The following is a 20,463-nucleotide window of genomic DNA, read 5'->3' on the forward strand; positions in this document are numbered from 1 at the left end:
GTTTTAGAGACGTTTTGAATGTGAGAGAGGAGTCAAGTGTGACCCCTAGGCAGCGTGCTTGGGTACTGGGTGGATGGTCGTAGTTCCAACAGTAATGTGGAAGGAGGTAGTAGGGCCAGGTTTGGGAGGATGTATGAGGAGCTCTGTTTTTGTCATGTTAAGTTTAAATCGGCGGAGGGCCATCCAGGATGATATCGCAGAAAGGCATTCCGAAACTTTGGTCTGTACAGCAAGTGTAAGGTCAGGGTTGAAAAGTAAATTTGTGTTTCGTCAGCATAGAGGGGATATTTAAACCCAAGGGATGTGATTACGTCACCTAGAGAAAGTGTGTACAGAGAAAAGAGAAGAGGTCCCAGGACAGAACCCTGTGGCAACCCCACAGAGAGAGCTATGGAGGAAGAGAAGGTGTTAGCAGAAGAGACACTGAAAGTATGATGGGAGAGGTAAGAGGAGATCCAGGATAGAGCTTTGTTACGAATACCAAGAGTATGGACAATGTGAAGGAGATGAGGGTGGTCCTCGGTGTCAAATGCTGCAGAGAAGTCGTGTAATATGAGCATAGTGTAATGACCTGTCTTTGGCAGCATGGAGGTCATTAATTATTTTAGTGAGGGCTGTTTCAGTCGAGTGAGCAGTGCGGAAGCCAGATTGTAGAGGGTCTAGGAGAGAATAGGTGTTGAGAAAGTGGACCAAGCGAGAGAATACAAGACGTTCAAGGAGTTTGGAGGCAAAAGCCAGGAGGGAGACAGGTCGATAGTTAGAAAGACAGGTAGGGGCAAGCTTACTGTTTTTGAGTAATGGTATAACGGTTGCATGATTGAAGGAGGAGGGAAAGGTACCAGAATAGAGGGAGGTGTTAAATATGTGTGTGCGCGTAGGGGTTATAGTAGGAACAAGATGTTTTAGGAGATGGGAGGGAATGGGGTCCCAAGATAAGATAAGTTTATAATTAAACTTTTCGAGGTCTGGGAGGGAACAACCTCCTGTGTCTTTATGTAATTTCAGTTTTGCCAGATTCTATGTTTCTTACCTCCCCAAATAAAACTTGATATCGCTCTATTTAATAATTGTGAACCTCTTTTTCTTAGTAATAGTGGTAACATCATTAATAAATAATACATTCTTGGAATACCTGTCATTTTTAAAAGACCTATACGGCCAAGCATACTTAGTGGCAAAGTTTTGCAAATACTGAGATTTTTGCATAGTTTGGCTATACCAGCACTAATATTAATATCATTTTTTTTTTTTTAGATTTCACAGGATTAAGATTCCCAGATATTTTATACTGCTATCTGCTATTATAAAAGGGCATTTTTCTTGACATACCGGTATTTTGTTTAATCCTTTGTTCAGGGCTTCTGATTTTGTAATATTTATTTTGTAGCCTGAAAATGAACCAAAAATATCTAAAGTCTCCAGAATAACAGGGAAGGCAATTTCGGGTCTGATAATGAACAATAATGTGTTGTCTGCATACATGGCAATCAATCTCAGTCATCCCTATCCTAATCCCTTCAAATTCTTGACAATTCCTCAAATAGATAGCCAAGGGTTCAAGGGCGATACCAAACAGTAGAGTAGATAGTGGGCAACCCTGTCTAGTCCCTCTTTTTAAATCGAATATTTGTGAAGGAAAGGTGCCCGCAAAAACCCTAGCTCTTGGGTTGGTATAAATCCCTTTAATAGCATTCTCAAATTCACCTACAATCCCAAATTTCTGTAACGCAGTATATTAATGATACCATACTACCATATCAAAGGCCTTTTCAGCATCCAGACTGAGAAGGCATGAGGACACTTTAGTTATGTTATTTTGTACCTGTTCATTCACAGCCAACACTTTCCTAATATTTGAAGTAGGGTTGCTTCCCCATATGAACCCAGTTTGGTCTGGGGATATTACAGATGGTAGATGGACCTTTAATCTTTCTGCCAGAACTTTTGCATATAATTTATAATCAATGTTTAGAAACAAAATTGGTCTATATGAGGCCACATAATCTGGGCTTCTGCCCACCTTATGAATTACTTTGATATCTATCTGCCTGCGTAAAGCTACTAGGGCATTCGTCACCATATAATAAACGGTTAAATAGTCTCGTTAAAGGGTCTACCACATTTTCATCCAGTGTTTGATAGAATTCAGCTACAAAACCATCTGGCCCTGGAGCTTTTAAACATTAAGGCATTGATTGCCTTTTGAACCTCTGTTTCCTGGATTGGATTATTCAAATCTGCTCGTGCTTGATCTGAGATTTTTGGGGGCAAGATTTTACTCCAAAAATTCTCCTTATTTTGGGAGGAAATACTTTTTTGGGAATAAAGGTCCTTATAAATTTCTCAAATTGTTTGGCTATATCCTCCGGTAAGGTGAAAATTTTCCCTGAGTTTCTATCTCTTATTGAACTTACAGTATGAGGTTCTGAGATATGGAGCCTCTAACTAGGTTGGCCATGACTCTCCCAGATTTATTGCTGTATTTATACAGTTTAAATTTAAAATAACTCTTTCCTGGGATATCAATTAAAATTCCTCCTTTTTAAAAATAAATATTTGTTTATGGGTAGGTGAGGGATTTGTTTTGTATTCATCGTATGCTTTAGTTAGATTTTCATTTGCTAGTATACATTTCTTGTTAAGCGTTCTTTTGTGTCTTATGGAGAAGCCAATGATTTCATCCCTCATCACCACCTTCCATGCTTCCCAAAACAAGGTGGGGTTATCTATGTGTTGTTTATTGTTGTCAGCATATGCCTTCCATTTTTCCACTAGAAAATCCCGAAAATTTGGTCTACAGGTTAGTATACTTGGGAATCTCCATACCTTCTGCGTTGGTAGCTTCTTCCCTACTTCGAGGTCTATCCATATCGGGCATGATCTGATAGTACTATATTCTCAATGTGTGTGGATTTGACCCTTGGAAGCAAGTTAACCCCCACCATCAGATAATCTATACGTGAGAAAGAATCATGTGTATCTGAAAAATATGAGTATTCCCTGTCTAGGGGATGAAGAGTCCTCCAATCATCGACCAGCCTCAGAGAATTCTTAATATACATCAAATCAATTGGTAAGTATGGTTTCTTAGTTTTTATCTTTTGCCCTTTCCCTAGTGCGGGGGACCTATCCATTATCCAATTGTCTGTTACATTGAAATACCCTCCTAAAATAATTTGCGAGTTCTCTTCCATCCCCACTTTATTTATGATATCCAGAAAAAACTCTTTAGAGTAGACATTGGGGGCATAGATATTACAGAGCAATATGGCACTGTTCTCTAGGACAATATTACTACTACTAACTAATACTAGCAAAAATCTACCCACGTGGTCGAGTGTACTGTTCAATATCTTCAAGTTTAAATTTTTTCTAAAGCGAATGGCAGTACCTCTTTTCTTACTATTATAGTGAGCTGCAATACACTCTCCAGCCCACCCTCTTTTTAATTTATCATGTTCTAATTTAGTTAGATGCGTTTCCTGTAAGAAAACAATATCTGCCGTCAATCGATTCAAATGTGATAGTATTTTTGCCCTTTTAATGGGGGAATTTATCCCTCGAACATTCCATGAGAGCAGTTTTACCATAACATCATCTGAATTGGGATTAGGTACCTAAGTACCCATTCATAAGTATGATCATTGTGTCCGACCATCTCTGTCCCATTTCCCATCCATCCTAGTAAAACCCTATTAGTCAAGATTATATTAACAACCCCAATTGCCATCAGAAAGTTTAGAACCGTCAACCATAACAAACAAACGGAGGCTCATGCGAACCTTGATAACTTTCTTAACTCACATTTTAAATAACATAGAAAAATCTAATTGAGTGTTGGGCCTGGGGGTGCCCTTCTAACTTGATTTTTTTTTTGCTAACAGTGTATAGCAAATAATATTACTATATTAACCTACATCTACACAGGATGAGTAGTACTAAGGAAAAAGAAAGATCAAGATGTTCACAGATATCAAAATGACCATCGATTGATATGATCATATCCCTCTAGGCCAAGTATATATAACAGTTCAGCTTGGAAATTGCGGTCTCTCCCATTGGACCATCCTCTGCTGACAGGCATTTCTAGAGTCATGGGGGTTTACCCATAGCCTCCGTACTTGTGCTGCTCAGGTAACTTTCTGCCTCACTCGGAGTGTCAAAAATGTCCATTCCATCCTGGGTGAAAAGCTTTAACTTCGCCAGATAGGCCAGGGTAAATCTACAACATTGCTTGAACAAATCCGAGCATATTTTGCTGAACTCCTTCCTCTTTCTGGAGAGCTCAGCAGAGAAATCTTGAAAAATATATACCGGGATGTCCTGTATTCGCAACTGTCTGTTTTTCCTGTAGTGGCGTAGGCCTTTCTCCTTATCCATGTAGTTGGTGAACATTGCAATTGTCATTCGCAGTCTTTTCTCCTTTGGATCTCTCGGAGGCCCGATTCTGTGTCCTCTGTCCAACGCAAGCAGAAGACCTTGCAGATCCAGTCCTAACTATTTAGGAAATTATTCTGCTACGATGGCAAATAGCTTGTTCTGCGGGATATTCTCAGGTTCTCCTTCAAACCTCAGATTACATCTTCTGGATCTGTTTTCGAGATCGTCCACTGTTGCTTCAAGCAGCTCTTTGGACTGTGGGTTCCCGCACAAGCAATTTTAGCTCTGTTATATCATCTTCATTGTTTGAAATTCTTTGCTCAGCCTGCGAGATTCTTCTGCTCTGCTAATAGCGTTTTGTCTTTTCTCTCATTTCTGGTCAATCGGGTTGATAGCTTCCCTGATGATTTTGATGAGGTTCCTCTCTGACATGGAGTCAAGCTGAATGCCAGATTCCGATGGACTGCTGCTTGAGTTTTCAGCTGCCATGTTCGCTAGGGTTTTTTTTTCTTCTTCCAGGGTTGCTGGCTTTAAATGTACCCTTTTTGATCTCTAAAGATGTTTGCAGGAGGAATTTATCCATTTATCTGTAAAATATCCAGTCTTAGAGGAGGCGATTTAATACATCTTTGGACATATGCACACAAAAAGCGATTAGATGCAGTAGGTTTAATCTTCCGCCTTACTTCAGCATATTATTACTTGGATTCCCCAGGCCTGCACCACTCACATGCATTTACATGCTAACATTAACATTGACAGTCGTGCACATATTCCTTGCTCATATCTTCAGGTGTAACTCCTGTGATTTAAAGCTTACCCCCCAAAAGTTTCAAATTTGACTCGGGACCTTGTTTTGATATCACTGGGGGTGTGGGGTCCCTCGCTCCCCAGGGGTTAGAGGCTTACTGGTGTCCACGTGGGGGGGTCTCCATTCCTGCAGCACGCTGAGTGGGCCCTCTGGAGATCACTCCTTCTCTCCCCTGCAGCACTCACATGCAGATTGAGACTCCTGCCCGCTCTCCCCTGTCAGCGCGCGCACCGAGGGGACTTTCCCCACAGCCAGACCAGCCAAGGACCGCGCCCCCATACCTCATGCCCTCCAGAGCAACAGCAGGCGTCCTCACACCACTCCGGATGTAGGTCAGGTCCGGGGATCCCCTGGCGTGCAGCCACGGCCGCCGGCTCCACTTTGAAGCTTTTGATTTAATTATTTATTACCTTCCGGGAGCTGCTCGGGGCCATGACCTTGCCCCCAAGGGGAGGGGGGGATAGGTAGGGGTGATCCTACCTGGGCTGCGGCAGGGGGTATGGAGAGTCTCTCCCCTCGAGCTCACCTGCACAGCGGCCATCTTGCCCGGCCCCCTCCACGGAAGTCTCTAGTTAAACTTTTTAATTGAAACCATTTCTGCAGTATTCTGCTAGCTATGGTTGTAAGACCGAAGATTACATTTGCAGATGTATCCAGACTTACTGTACTCTCCTCGGTGCCGATGTGGCTGCATTGCGGCTACAGATCTCCCTGCCTCGAGGACAGTAAGATGCCCAGGAAGTGCTGCAGGGTTCCGTGGTTATGAATGGGACCCCTCAGCGTTAATTCTATTGGGCCATCTTCAGGGAGAAAATATCTAAATGTACCTTTCAGATGAGCTGCACATTGTATCAGGTCCATGCCTCCAGCCGCCTCTGCCTGCCATCTGGATCCGTGTCTCTCGCTCGCTGAAGGTCAGAGATGCCCGCTGTATTTTCCTCCCCGTGGATGATGTAAATGCCCTTATATTGGGCTCTACATCATGAGGGGGCTATATGGTTCATGGTCATCTACATCATCAGGGTGCTGGACAGTGTCCCCCTGTCCTGTCCAGCTGCCTTGATGATGTAGATGACCAAATATGGCCATATACCCTCCCACTCATGATGCAGAGACCCATATAAGGGCATTTACATCATCCACGGCCCTACCATCAGCGAGCGAGAGACGGATCCAGACGGCAAGCACAGGTGGCTGGATACAATGTGCAGCTCATCTGAAAGTTGAGTGCCGGTATTCTCTCAGTGCAGGATGGCCTTCCAAGTGAAGGATTAATACTGTGGGATCCAATTCAAATGGAAAAGTTTAAATCAAATACTTTTACTGATCTGTATAAAAATGGCTAAAGCGAGTTATTATGTAAAATATGAAATATATATTTATAAAACTACTATGTGGCATGTGCAGGTGGGTTACTTGAAACTGATGTAGCCGTGACCCCGGAGTCACCCCGAGTAATGAGAGATTGCGCTTGCAAGGATTAGTTGCGAGAGCCCGCGAAGGAGGAGGATACATATTGGCGGGAAAGGAGCAGTCCCTTGACCCAGCAGCCCCGCGGGGAGGGTCAGGTGAGCACGTTTAGCCTATGGGTGGAGGAGTTTCTAGGAATATAGGCAGTGGTGGCGCGCATGTGGAGGAGTTCGTGGAGAGTAAGAGAAGGAGATACTCCGCTGGGAGGTGATACCCCCAGGCGCAGGCCAGGTGCCCCCCGCCCACTTAGCCCTGAATCACCGTAGAGACAAGCTGAGCTAGGGACATCCTTATTAGGGACCTTACCCCCCAAACAATTGCTGTGTCCAGGACTACTCTGACGAGGAGAAGCGCCCTTATCGCAGCGTGGGAGACTCTTTTTGAAGACCCATGGCAGTTCCGAGCACCGGAGTGCTCGGCAGGTATTTCATCAAGTGCACCAACTTTAACTGTTCAATCCCCTAGACCTAGTGGCTGCGCAGTCACCCCTACACATACACACGGCTGTTGGGAGCGCGAGAGCTGATTAACGTATCTGGACACGGGGTGGGAACACCCGGTGGCGTTGGTCGGGAGAAAGTACTGTTTGGCGTCCTCCGAGGCGCAAGTTATTGTTGGCGTCCGCCGAGGTGCAAGTTATTGTTGGCGTCCGCCGAGACGCAATGATGTGGACGTCCTCCGTGGCGTGTTAAATGTTATGTACCAGTGTGCTGGAATGTCATGGCATGTACTTTATCGAAAGGCTTATGTATCAGTAAACGATATTGGGTTTATAACATGGTTGTGTGAGAGAAATTCTTGTATAGAGGTCCTGCGAAGATCAACTCCCCCTTTGGCGGGATCTGTCGCAGGTCGATGCGCTGCACCGAACCTAAATATATATGTACTGTATGCACCCCGGGCTCTCCGTGGCAGAGGCTCAGACCCTGTGAGTCAGCAGGTAACACAGCACAGAGTAACCGCTTGCCAAGTGATAGGAAGCAGGGTTACATTTGGAGGCGCTGCTGAGATTTTAGACCTGGGGTGTCCCTCGAACCTCACTTGTGATCACCATGGCCTTACCCACCCATCAAGAGATACGAGACTGGGCACACCAAGTCCGCACTCCCACTCGACGCGCCGTAGCGTTGGACCGAGTACCAGTGGCATTTCCCCTAGAGACTTTACAGACAGCCTTGCGACAACTCCCGGGGTTTGCCAAAGCTCGCCTGGTAGATGTAATGCTAGACCACGACTCCAAGTGGAATACATTACTCGTAGACTGTCGGCGTAACCTGTTGGCGGTAGAAACTGCCGTTCCGCAATCCCTGGTCTTGCCCGACGTACCGCCCGGCGGTAGTCCTTTCGTCTACCCCCTTTGAAGCCCCTCCGTATGCCCGTTGGGAGAGGACGACCCCACCCTTCCGTTGCTCCACTATGCCGAGAGTGAGCTCGGTAGCTGCCGCTCTCTGTCCAGTAGCCCGGAATCCAGCGCCTCTATGGAAGCGGGAGTGAGTAGTAACCTACTAAAGAAACTGAATGACAAAATAGACCTACTATCTAGTCCCCCCAGTTTGCCGCCGCTAGTCGAAGCGCTTACCTTAGCCACCCACGCTCAGAACTACCGGAAGCTAAAAGCCTTCTCGGGGACCCTCCCGGTGCCTGCCGGGGAAGATGGGGTAGAGACGTGGAGAGAACACACGCGGGGAATGGTGGAAGAGTGGTCTTGCACAGATGTAGTAAAACGCCAGCAGCTCATGGAGTGTCTGCGGCCCCCGGCGGCCACGCTAATCGGAATACACCGCGAACAGCACCCCGACCAAACCTCTCGCTTGATGATCGAATTCCTAGCCGAAGCCTATAGTGCATATAACAGAATATAATGCCGCTTTCCACCAGTAATGTGTGGTGTGGAGAATAGGGTGCATACGGGATAATATAGTACATATAAAGGGAGGAAGGTACAGAGAGAGTAACCTTAACAAGAACCTATTTGCACTCGCTATCTCAAATAAATGGCTAGGAACAATTTAATCCTTGGGTGGAGCCCATACACCATTTACAAATACATTTTAAAACATTTTATTCAACATCTATGCAAAGACACATAACAATTAGTAGGGTAAAAATTGATCAGGGGGTAGGTGGGGATGGAGGGTAACGTATTGGGTGCCTCTTATGCGCACCTGCAGTGATATCACACAGGTGATCTAATGGAACAAAAGAATGGAGTCTGGTCGATATGACACTATATCTATTCCCTCAATGGGACATGTGTGACTCCCTATTGCTCACATGAAGCATAGGAGCGAGCGTGTAATGTCTACTGCTGCTCATGCATACATAGCATACGAAAACACATCTAACCTGTTACAGGGTACAGACATAGGTTTTACACTATCAGTCATCAGGTAACCCTCTAAATGCTACCATACAATATTATTTACCAACAGATAGTTATGCTGTCCACTTTGGCACATGCCTTTACTCAGTGTGTATTAGGTATGTGCAGATGTAATTCCTAATCCCTAATTTGCTGTAAGGCAGGGAAACAGACCTCCTCCATGCAGCTATATGCAGCAAGTTGCGCCAACCTGGAACTAGGTGGCGCGAAACGTACGTCGGTTTCTTTTAAGATGTCTCAACGATGACGTTATCAGGCGACGCGGGGTCGGAGTGATAACAGATAGACGGCGAAACCAGGTTGTATGATTACCTCCCCAGCAGGACCGCAAGCATACGATCGAGCCGATAGAAGGCTTATACTGAGAGTGGGCTGTGCAGTGTTAGTACAGTTTGGCGCAGCTAGTTACATACAGCTGCATGGAGGCGGTTAGTTTCCCTGCTCCACAGTAGACGGCGATACCATGTTGTGCCACCTCCCAGCAGGATCACAAGCTTGCGATCGAGCCTATAGAAGGCTTAGTCTGAGACTGGACTGCGTTTTGCTAATACAGGTTGGCGCAACTTGCTGCATATAGCTGCATGGAGGAGGTCTGTTTCCCTGCCTTACAGCAAATTAGGGATTAGGAATTACATCTGCACATACCTAATACACACTGAGTACAAGGCATGTGCCAAAGTGGACAGCATAACTATCTGTTGGTAAATAATATTGTATGGTAGCATTTAGAGGGTTACCTGATGACTGATAGGTTTTACACTATGTCTGTACCCTGTAACAGGTTAGATGTGTTTTCGTATGCTATGTATGCATGAGCAGCAGTAGACATTACACGCTCGCTCCTATGCTTCATGTGAGCAATAGGGAGTCACACATGTCCCATTGAGGGAATAGATATAGTGTCATATCGACCAGACTCCATTCTTTTGTTCCATTAGATCACCTGTGTGATATCACTGCAGGTGCGCATAAGAGGCACCCAATACGTTACCCTCCATCCCCACCTACCCCCTGATCAATTTTTACCCTACTAATTGTTATGTGTCTTTGCATAGATGTTGAATAAAATGTTTTAAAATGTATTTGTAAATGGTGTATGGGCTCCACCCAAGGATTAAATTGTTCCTAACCATTTATTTGAGATAGCGAGTGCAAATAGGTTCTTGTTAAGGTTACTCTCTCTGTACCTTCCTCCCTTTATACGAAGCCTATAGTGCCAAGGAGGACGACGGAGCCTTGTGGGCCAAGTATTACGCCGTAAACCAGAAGGATGGGGAAGAGCTATCCGCCTATATACACCGTGTGCAAATATCTCTCGGCCCGCTACTGCATTATAAATACGTGCTCCCATCCCAGATGGATGAGTACCTCCGGAAGCAGTATCTCCGCGGATCCAGTCCGTCTCACCCAATAGCCACCATGATTCGGGATCATCTCACTCGAGGCCCCCCCCTTCGTTCATCCAACTACTGCAACAGGTGAAGGAACACGAGACGCATCTAATGCTACATTCCCCTCCGAAACTGAAAGTTAGTGGCGGCACTAAATCCCGAGGAAGTGCAGAGAAGAAAGAGGAACCACCGGACCAGCCTGGGTCTGAGAAATCGCCTTCCGCGGGACGGTCGTCCCCTCCGTTGGATCGCCGGGCTAGCTCTAGAGATATGTCCTGCTACAAGTGCGGGAAGCTGGGCCATCCTGTGCCGCCTGGGCACTTCTCGCCCCCGGAGCCCTTCACCCCTGAAGTTTCCGTCCCAGTCTATGGTTTGTGGGGTGTATGCGGCGGATGCTGATACATACGGGCCCCCGTCTGGAGGGACTGAATCCCTCGAAGATGGAAATCGAGTGGGGCCGGTAGCGCTGATCCGAGTTTTAGTGGATGGAATCTACTCTTCTGCCCTACTAGACACCGGATCCCAAGTCACAATCATATACCAAGGGTTCTATGATCGCCATCTTCAGAAGCGACCACTACGACCAGCGGAGCACATCAAGGTGCGCGGACTGAGCAACGACGGCTATCCCATCGATGGGTTAGTGACCGTGGATCTAGAAATCCAACAGCTCAACACGGGCAAGTCTCACCCCATGAAGGTAGATGACTTGGTGTGCCCAGAACCCCGGGACACCCCCAAGTACCCTATTATCCTAGGCACCAATGCTGATATCGTACAAGCAGTCATCTGGGCTTATCTGCACGAAACTAAAGAGCTCCCCATGACCAGTCTGCAGCTGCAATTGGTTCAATCCGATCCAGCCCAGCCTTCCCCGCCTCCAGATGACTATGGACTGCTGTTCTGTGGCCGAAAGGGGTGGACAAAACTACGTCCAGGAGAAACGCAAAGAATATCCGCCTGGTGTGCTTATGCAGAACGTCTATCCGAAGACCAACAATTCTACCTTGAAAGTACTCCCGGGGAAGATGTGAGGCGAGGATATCGGCTCGTACCCGAATTTCGCTATTGGCAGGGCGCCCTCCCTAGGCGGATTGATGTGATGATGCAGAATCTATCCCCCTTTCCCCTGACCATTGATGTGGGCCAGCAGATAGGAAGAATATATCCGGTCAGTTCCGTGGAAGGGGCAGTACAAGTGAACACGACCCGAGTGACCAAACCAGGGACGTCCCTGGACTTCGACTTCGGCTCGGCCGAATTGCCGGGAACCTGGAAGAATCGGTTACGGGACCAACTAGAAAAAAGACGGTCCGTGTTCTCTACCGAGGAGATGGATGTGGGGTGCAGCCGCAACGCCCAGCATACCATTCGCATGACAGATGAGAGGCCCTTCAGAGAACATTCGCGCCGACTCGCTCCGAGAGATGTGGAGGATGTGAGAGCTGCTATCCATGACATGGAGGCCGCCGGAATTGTTACTGAGTCCCGAAGCCCCTACGCCTCCCCCATAGTGGTGGTGAGAAAGAAAAATGGGACGGTACGGCTGTGTGTAGATTACCGGACGTTGAATAATCGGACGGTGCCGGATCAGTACAACCTCCCTCGTATAGAAGAGATCCTGGAGGCTCTACACGGGAGCCAGTGGTTCAGCGTAGTGGACCTACGGTCTGGATACAGGCAGTCCTCGGTTATCCAACACAATGCGTTACTCAAAATGGCGTTGGATAGCGAAACGTCTTAAAGCGAAACACGTTTTCCCATAGGAACACTGTTTAAATGAAAGGTTCTGTTCCTGAAGGCATTTTTAATGCTAAAATACACAAAATATTTTACTCCGGCAATAAGATATGCAGCACACACATAAATTATGTAGTGTATATACTGTATTATATATATAATATAACATAATATATCATGTAATTTAATAATATAATATGTTATAAAGTATAATATAATATTATATGATATATATATATTATATACACGTAAACAACTTTGCAAAGCATCGTAAGAGCGTTGGATAAGCCGTTTTGGCGTTGTAAAAATGAATATAGGTATGTATTGCATAGCGTTGGATAAGCCATTCGTTGTAAAGTGAAGCGTTATAAAACGAGGACTGCCTGTACTACCAAGTCCCGATGAGTCCAGAAGATCAGGAAAAGACTGCCTTCATCTGCCCCCTGGGTTTTATCAGTTCACTCGCATGCCTCAAGGCATATGCGGAGCGCCCGCCACCTTCCAACGACTAATGGAAAAAACGTTGGGTGACCTCAACCTCCGAGAATGCCTGGTATACCTAGATGACATCATAGTCTTCGGGAAAACTTTGGAGGAGCATGAGAGTCGTCTCATGAAGGTATTGGATAGACTGTCCGCAGAACGCCTCAAACTCTCGCTGGACAAATGTCGGTTCTGCCGGACATCAGTAACGTATGTAGGTGACATAGTGTCCGGCGCTGGAATCGCCACTGATCCCGCTAAGATAGAAGTTGTCGTTAGCTGGCCTTGCCCAGAGAATGTGGGGGAGCTACACTCGTTCCTGGGTTTCTGCGGCTATTATCGGCGTTTTGTGGAGGGTTATTCACGAAGGGCCAAAGCCCTCAACAGTCTGCTCCGCATATATCCGTCTGACACGGGCCAGAAGCTCCACTCGGCCAAACAGCCCTTCGGGGATAAATGGACCCCCAAGTGTGACCAAGCCTTCCACGATTTGAAACAGAGCCTGACAGCTGCTCCGGTATTGGCCTACGCCAACCCCGATCAACCATACGTCCTGCACGTGGATGCCAGCCTGAGTGGATTGGGAGCCGTGCTGCATCAGAAATATCCTGAGGGGCTACGGCCCATAGCATACATCAGCCGCAGTCTCACCCCCAGTGAACAGAACTATCCGGTACATAAGCTCAAATTCTTGGCCCTCAAGTGGGCCATAGTGGATAAACTGCGGGACTACCGGTACGGGGCTGCGTTCGAAGTACGTACCGACAATAATCCTCTAACCTACATCATGACCTCAGCCAAGCTGGATGCGACCGGACATCGGTGGTTGGCCGCGCTTTTCAATTATAACTACACCTTGAAATACAAACCTGGGCCTTTAAACATTGGAGCCGACGCCTTGTCGAGACCGGGGTTGGTCCCTGTCAACAACGAAGATCAGTGGGAAGAAATTCCCAGACCGGGAATAAGAGCCCTCTGCGGCACGGCCGCCATCATAGATGAGCAAGTCGCCTTTTCAGAGTTACGAGTGGCTGACTCCCTAGGGTGTGCACCCACCGCTATACCGGCAGCCTATTGAGACCCGAGTGGGATGCATGTCGCCCCCGACCAGATCATTGCCTGGGAAGACATGGTACGTTATCAAGAACAGGATCCGGTCGCAGGAATAATCTGGGAGGCCCTTCGACAAAATCAACGAGAACTGCTTCGTCAGGCTCCGAGGGACGTAGGAGGCATACTAATGCGGGAGGCGGACAAATTTGAAATTCAAGATCGGCTGTTACACTACCGACACACTTTATTAAAGTGTGGCCGGTACCGCAAGCCGGGATATTTCCCGGCTTGCTTGTGGCTGCCCCTCGGCGTGCCGCGCGGTCACGCGTCTTCGGGAGCCTGCGCCCCCTGCACGCGCGTCCAGGGCTCCCCGAGGGAGCCCTGGTGTCCCGCGATCTGCGGGACGGCGGCAGGGGGTTCCGGGGGACCCGGCGGACCCGGTAGCGGTAGGGAGAGCGCCCCGATCGGAGGGCGCTCTTCCGCTGCTTCGGCGCGCGCCCGTCACACTCGGGCGCGCGCCAGGCTACTGCTGCGGCCAAGAACGGGCAAATGCTCGAATAAACTTGGCCACAGCAGTATATTGAGTAGTGAAGTATCACGACCACCCGGATCGCCGCCAACTAGTGTTGCCAAAACGACTACAATACTTAGTGCTGAAAGCTCTCCATGATGAACACGGACATTTGGGGGTGGACAAGACTTTTGGACTAGTAAGAGACAGATTTTTTTGGCCAAAAATGAGAGAATCCGTAGAGCATCACTGTCATAGGTGTGTGCAATGTATCCAACGCAAGACTCTGCCCACCCGAGCGGCCCCCATGGGTCATCTAAAGAGTACGGGACCTATGGATTTAGTCTGCATGGACTTCTTGTGCATCGAACCTGACACCCATGGCATAGGGAACGTGTTGGTCATCACTGATCATTATACCCGCTACGCCTAAGCCTTCCCGACCAAGGATCAAAAAGCTATTACGGTGGCCAAGGTCCTTTGGGAAAAATATTTCATGCATTATGGACTACCTCAATGCCTGCACTCCGACCAGGGCCGGGATTTTGAAAGTAGACTAATAAAAGAATTACTGAACCTCCTGCACATCAACAAGTCCCGTACTACTCCATACCATCCAGAAGGGGATGCTTTGCCTGAACGTTTCAATCGCACTCTGCTGGACATGCTGGGAACACTAACAGGTGTTGAGAAGACTAAGTGGAGTCGCCATGTGGAAACTCTCGTCCATGCTTACAATTGCACCCGGCACGAATCTACCGGGTTCTCCCCCTACTTTCTTATGTTTGGCCGGGAAGCCCATCTGCCCGTGGATATACAGTTAAGGGTCTCCACCGATGGGGTGCCCAATTCCAACCATTTCCGCTACGTACAAAGACTACAAGAGAATTTGCAGAAGGCCTATGGGCAAGCCGAAAGATCCACTGAAAAGTTGAATGCCGGGAAAAAAAAGGCGCTATGATCACAAAGTAAAACATAGAGACATTAAAACTGGCGACGCCGTACTGCTGCGTAACCTGGGAGTACCGGGAAAACATAAATTGGCTGACCACTGGCGAGAAGGGGTATACAAAGTGGTTTCTCAAATGCCGGGCCTTCCCGTCTACCGGATAAAGGACTCGGAGGGTCGGATAAAGACGTGGCATCGAAATCATCTGCTCCCCATTCCCCAACTAGAAGAAGGAGTGTTAGAGTGGCCTACATCTCCCCTGAGTGTGGAACTATCATCAGGACATGATAGTCTGAATGATCCACGGGAAGGAACCTCTCAAAGGGGCCTTCCGGCCGTGGGGGCATCTCCCGAAGGAGCTACGGGTAAAGAGCCCCTTGGCCCCATGACAGAGACACTGACTCCAGTGAGTCCGCCACTAAATCCCCAGAGCCCGTGCTTTGTATCCCAATAAGACTTTACAGATCTACCCCGCCCCTCAAGGGCCGAGTTGGAGACTCCCGATGAGTCCTGCTACACCCCAAGGAGGTAGCGGAAGAGCCAATTCGCAGAAGCCAAAGGGCCGGCCAACCTCCCACGAGGTTGGTGTATGATCAGTTCGGGGCACCTCATTACGAGTCTCAGCAGTGGGCTCGCAGTCGGGTGCAATCAGTGATTATCATGTTAAGTGAAATGTACAAGTTGATAGAGGAAGCAATGTATTAGTGTTTTTCATTATATAAATGGCTGTGTTGTCGTTCTCCAAGCGGGGACGTTGGAATCCACAGGGGGGAGGATGTAGCCGAGACCCCCGAGTCACCCCGAGTAATGAGAGATTGCGCTTGCAAGGATTAGTTGCGAGAGCCCGCGAAGGAGGAGGATACATATTGGCGGGAAAGGAGCAGTCCCTTGACCCAGCAGCCCCGCGGGGAGGGTCAGGTGAGCACGTTTAGCCTATGGGTGGAGGAGTTTCTAGGGATATAGGCAGAGGTGGCGCGCACGTGGAGGAGTTCGTGGAGAGTAAGAGACGGAGATACTGCGCTGGGAGGTGATACCCCCAGGCGCAGGCCAGGTGCCCCCGGCCCAGTTAGCCCTAAGTCACCGTAGAGACAAGCTGAGCTAGGGACATCCTTATTAGGGACCTTACCTCCCAAACAATTGCTGTGTCCAGGACTACTCTGACGAGGAGAAGCGCCCTTATCGCAGCGTGGGATCCTCAGAGACTCTTTTTGAAGACCCGTGGCAGTTCCGAGCACCGGAGTGCTCGGCAGGTATTTCATCAAGTGCACCAACTTTAACCGTTCAATCCCCTAGACCTAGTGGCTGCGCAGTCACCCCTACACATACCCACGGCTGTTGGGAGCGCGAGAGCTGATTAACGTATCTGGACACAGGGTGGGAACACCCGGTGGCGGGTTGGGGAGAAAGTACTGTTTGGCATCCTCCGAGGCGCAAGTTATTGTTGGCGTCCGCCGAGGCGCAAGTTATTGTTGGCGTCCGCCGAGACGCAATGATGTGGACGTCCTCCGTGGCGTGTTAAATGTTATGTACCAGTGTGCTGGAATGTCATGGCATGTACTTTATCGAAAGGCTTATGTATCAGTAAACGATATTGGGTTTATAACATGGTTGTGTGAGAGAAATTCTTGTATAGAGGTCCTGCGAAGACCAACTCCCCCTTTGGTGGGATCTGTCGCAGGTGGAGGCGCTGCACCGAACCTAAATATATATATGTACTGTATGCACCCCGGGCTCTCCATGGCAGAGGCTCAGACCCTGTGAGTCAGCAGGTAACATAGCACAGAGTAACCGCTTGCCAAGTGATAGGAAGCAGGGTTACATTTATAACTAAGGTTATGTCACTTGTAGCTAAGCAAAGGGTAATTAGGAACCAGTGTTCTTGAAAGGAGATGAACCAGAATGAATAAACTTAGAAGTATTCAAACTGGTTCCAGATCCTTTGGGGAATGGGACCATACTTCTTTTACTTGTAAATATGAGGGGATGGAAAATATTTACATGCAATATATGTAATACTAGAGAAGTACAGCATGCCGAACTATACACTGAATACAAGGAAGCGCTTAGGACAGGGGTGGGCAACTCCAGTCCTCAAAGGTTACCAACAAGTCAGGTTTTCAGGATATCCCTGCTTCAGCACAGGACTGGAGTTGCCCATCCCTGGCTTAGGACCTGGAGGCTTCCTGTTCTTGAACCAAAAGAGCATTATATTATCATAACTCATCACCTTTCTACCTGTCCATAATCAGTAATGGGAAGTACCAAAGAAATCTGGTCCTGGTACTTTTCACTTTCAAATGAGTTAGTCATGAGTTAGTTACCTGTTAACACCATAATACTGACTAGTCTAGCTCTGAGTTACAACAAAGTTGGTCCTTTCTGGGATCTTCCTACAGAGTTACATTTGTTGTCTTGTAGAGACACACCGGGCTGGTTATATAGCCGTTTGCTGACCAATATTAAAGCCCTTTTATACAAATCAGTAGTTTAGAATTGAACCACCTTTCAACACTTTCCTGTAATGCAGCAAGAAACATAAGCCTCAAACGCATAATCACCATTTACTATGAAGTTGGGTGCTGTTAATGACGAGTCCGGTCTGTGCTTTCCTTGGGACTAATTACGTCAATTTATTGGTTCTCCGTGTTTTTAATTCCAATTTGTTCAAAACACATTTGTATGTTTCTTGAAACTTTTTGATGAATTTGATTGGTTTGAAATCATTTTACTGTCTTTGTTTTCTGTCTTGGTTTGATTTATATTGTTGTTCCCCTTTTTAGCTTAGGATTCATCTTGAAATGTGTGTTGTATTGTTTTTTTCTTTCTTTGCACACACATTTGTTTAACTATTTAACTGCTTTGGACATACTGTATGGCTTATCTTTTCCAAGCATATGTTGGTTGTGGATCTTTTCTTAATGATTACATACAGTACTCCGGTTGATAAATTGCGCCATTTACATATTTATTTATATTTGTGCAATGACTGATATTGATAAATACGTATCAGGTGACCATCTTTTTATATTACATCACAGTTTTATGAGTATGTTCACTTAAAGACATTATCATAAGTGAAGCGTCTCATTGCTCCCTATGTACAACATATGACTGATTCAGCCCAAAAATAAATAGCTCTCAATCCCTTCTCTCTCTGCCTACTTTTACTCTTTACTTGGCTCTTCCTTGCACTTTATCTTGGTACCTTCAGTCTTACAGTATATGGTAATATTACTCTCTTTAATAGATAGGGTGATTGGTGTTTTAGGGTGTGTGGCCCTTTCAGATCTCCTTTCTGTCTATCTCCTTTCCAATAACATCTCCACTTTCATATTTTTACTTTGTTTATCATACAGTATTTTCTGTTTCTTCTCCCCATGTGCCCTGTGGTTTGCTTTCACCTATCAGCCACTTACTTCTACATACCCAACTTCCACCACTCAGACTTTGAATCCTGGCTCTTCTTCTCTTTGTTGACTATCCCACTCTTTCATTTCTCACCCGCTACACTCCATTGTCAACATCCTGGCATTAGAGTATAACTTGATATGTAACATTTTGTACTCTCTTCTTCCCCTGAAAGTCTTATAACCCCCTATAACTCATTCGACCAATATACCCTGCTCTACTCTGTCACATTGCCCCCAAGTCCACAGACACACTTCTTGCACTCCAGCGGTCATTCCTCTCAAGATAAGTAGGCATCATCTCACACTGATACTGACACTGTACACTATAAATTCCCCTTTCCCTGTTTCAACTGTGTCTTCGCTCATGTACAGTATGATTCATGTGGGCATCATATCACAATGATTATGACATTCTCTACTACAAATTCCTCCTACCTTGTTTCAACTGTGTCTTCTCTTATGCTAAGCAAAACTTCTTAACTTCCCTGTAAATCAATGTGCATTCTATTTCAAAGCCACTCTGTTATCGTTCCATTGTTGTATCTCTTCTAAACAGTTCTATTTGTATGGATATAATGATCATCCATATAGAAGAGTTCCACGTATATAAATGCTATGTTTTGTGAATCTATAGTACAATTACAGTTGAGGCCTAGGTCATTGACTGGATAAATGGGAGTTTACAAGTTACCCTTAAAGAAGCGAGCCAGTGCTCATGAAACGCGTTGGGTGTTATAGCCTAGCGGTGGTCATGGCAAATCCCTCACTGACTTCATCCAGTGGTGAGGGAAACCTGGGATGCTGCGTCACATAAAGAGATGAATGGGAGACTGTGGTTTTCCTACCACCTTTTATTGAGGTGCTACAGTACAATTCTTTATACTTGTTAGGCCACAGATTTTATTTTTTTATGTTTATCTACTAAATATATTTCTCTACACCAGGTCAGGTTTGCATTTCTATATTTCAACACAGTACTTTCCAGTACTTTGAGACATGTGGAAAGCCCTCTTTAGGGTCTCATATTACCTATTTTTCACTACTTTTTCATCTCCTTTGCCAACACCTCCTCTTCTTGAAGGCTTTATTCTGAGTCCTTTCTTATGCTCCATTTATACACTATCACTGAAAGATCTTATTAACGTTTGGCTTCAAATACTACTTCTATGCAGATGATAAATATACAGTATCTGTTCACACCTGATCTCAAAGCAGCAATTTGTGCTGCTCCTGTATTTTACATGTATATTTTATTTTTTTACTGTATGAGAAGTAGGGGATCTCCCTGCATTGAACCGCAGCACTCCAAGCTACAGGCCCTCAGCTTCTGAGATATTTCATTTTGAAATTCCCTTTCAAGAATTCTTGTCTGGGAGAACCCATATGGCCACTTGGGTCAGCCTCACTCTAGCAGCCAGTTTGAGTGGCTAAAAATCTAGACTTTGAGATTACATTGCAGCTTCCAATTGGTGAACTCTGCAGCCAGTTTGGTTTTCCTTTCAAGGACAGGCAAAAGTTAAAAAAAACATTTAGGTAATGATGATGTTCAATCCTGTCTTTGAAACCCTTAATAATTCCACTTACTTACAGTGTACCTCACTTAGCTTGGCCAGTTGTTATAAACTACGGCACTTACACATATTCATTCTATCTCTGTAAATAAATATATTCCTTCGTTGGTACTTTTATTGGGACATATTTATTTCAGTCCCTTCAATAGCACTTAGGAGAAAATACAACAAGAGAGAAAACCTCTCTATCGATCAAGTCGTTTTTATTACATCGATAGTGTGCTAAACCATATGTGATCCCACCCACAAATAAACATATCACATATGTATAACCGCTCACTACTCTCCCGGAGCTTCATGGAGACGCCACT

General features: G+C 46.3%; 1 protein-coding gene across 2 annotated transcripts in view; it reads right to left on the reverse strand.

The window, feature by feature from the left end:
• The window catches only part of CCBE1 (collagen and calcium binding EGF domains 1), a 474,905-nt gene that overhangs the window by 17,788 nt on the left and 436,654 nt on the right, over positions 1-20,463 (reverse strand). The gene's annotated exons all lie outside the window — the stretch shown is intronic.

This window comes from Ascaphus truei, chromosome 1, assembly GCF_040206685.1.
Source record: "Ascaphus truei isolate aAscTru1 chromosome 1, aAscTru1.hap1, whole genome shotgun sequence".
NCBI classification, from domain to species: Eukaryota; Metazoa; Chordata; class Amphibia; order Anura; family Ascaphidae; genus Ascaphus; species Ascaphus truei.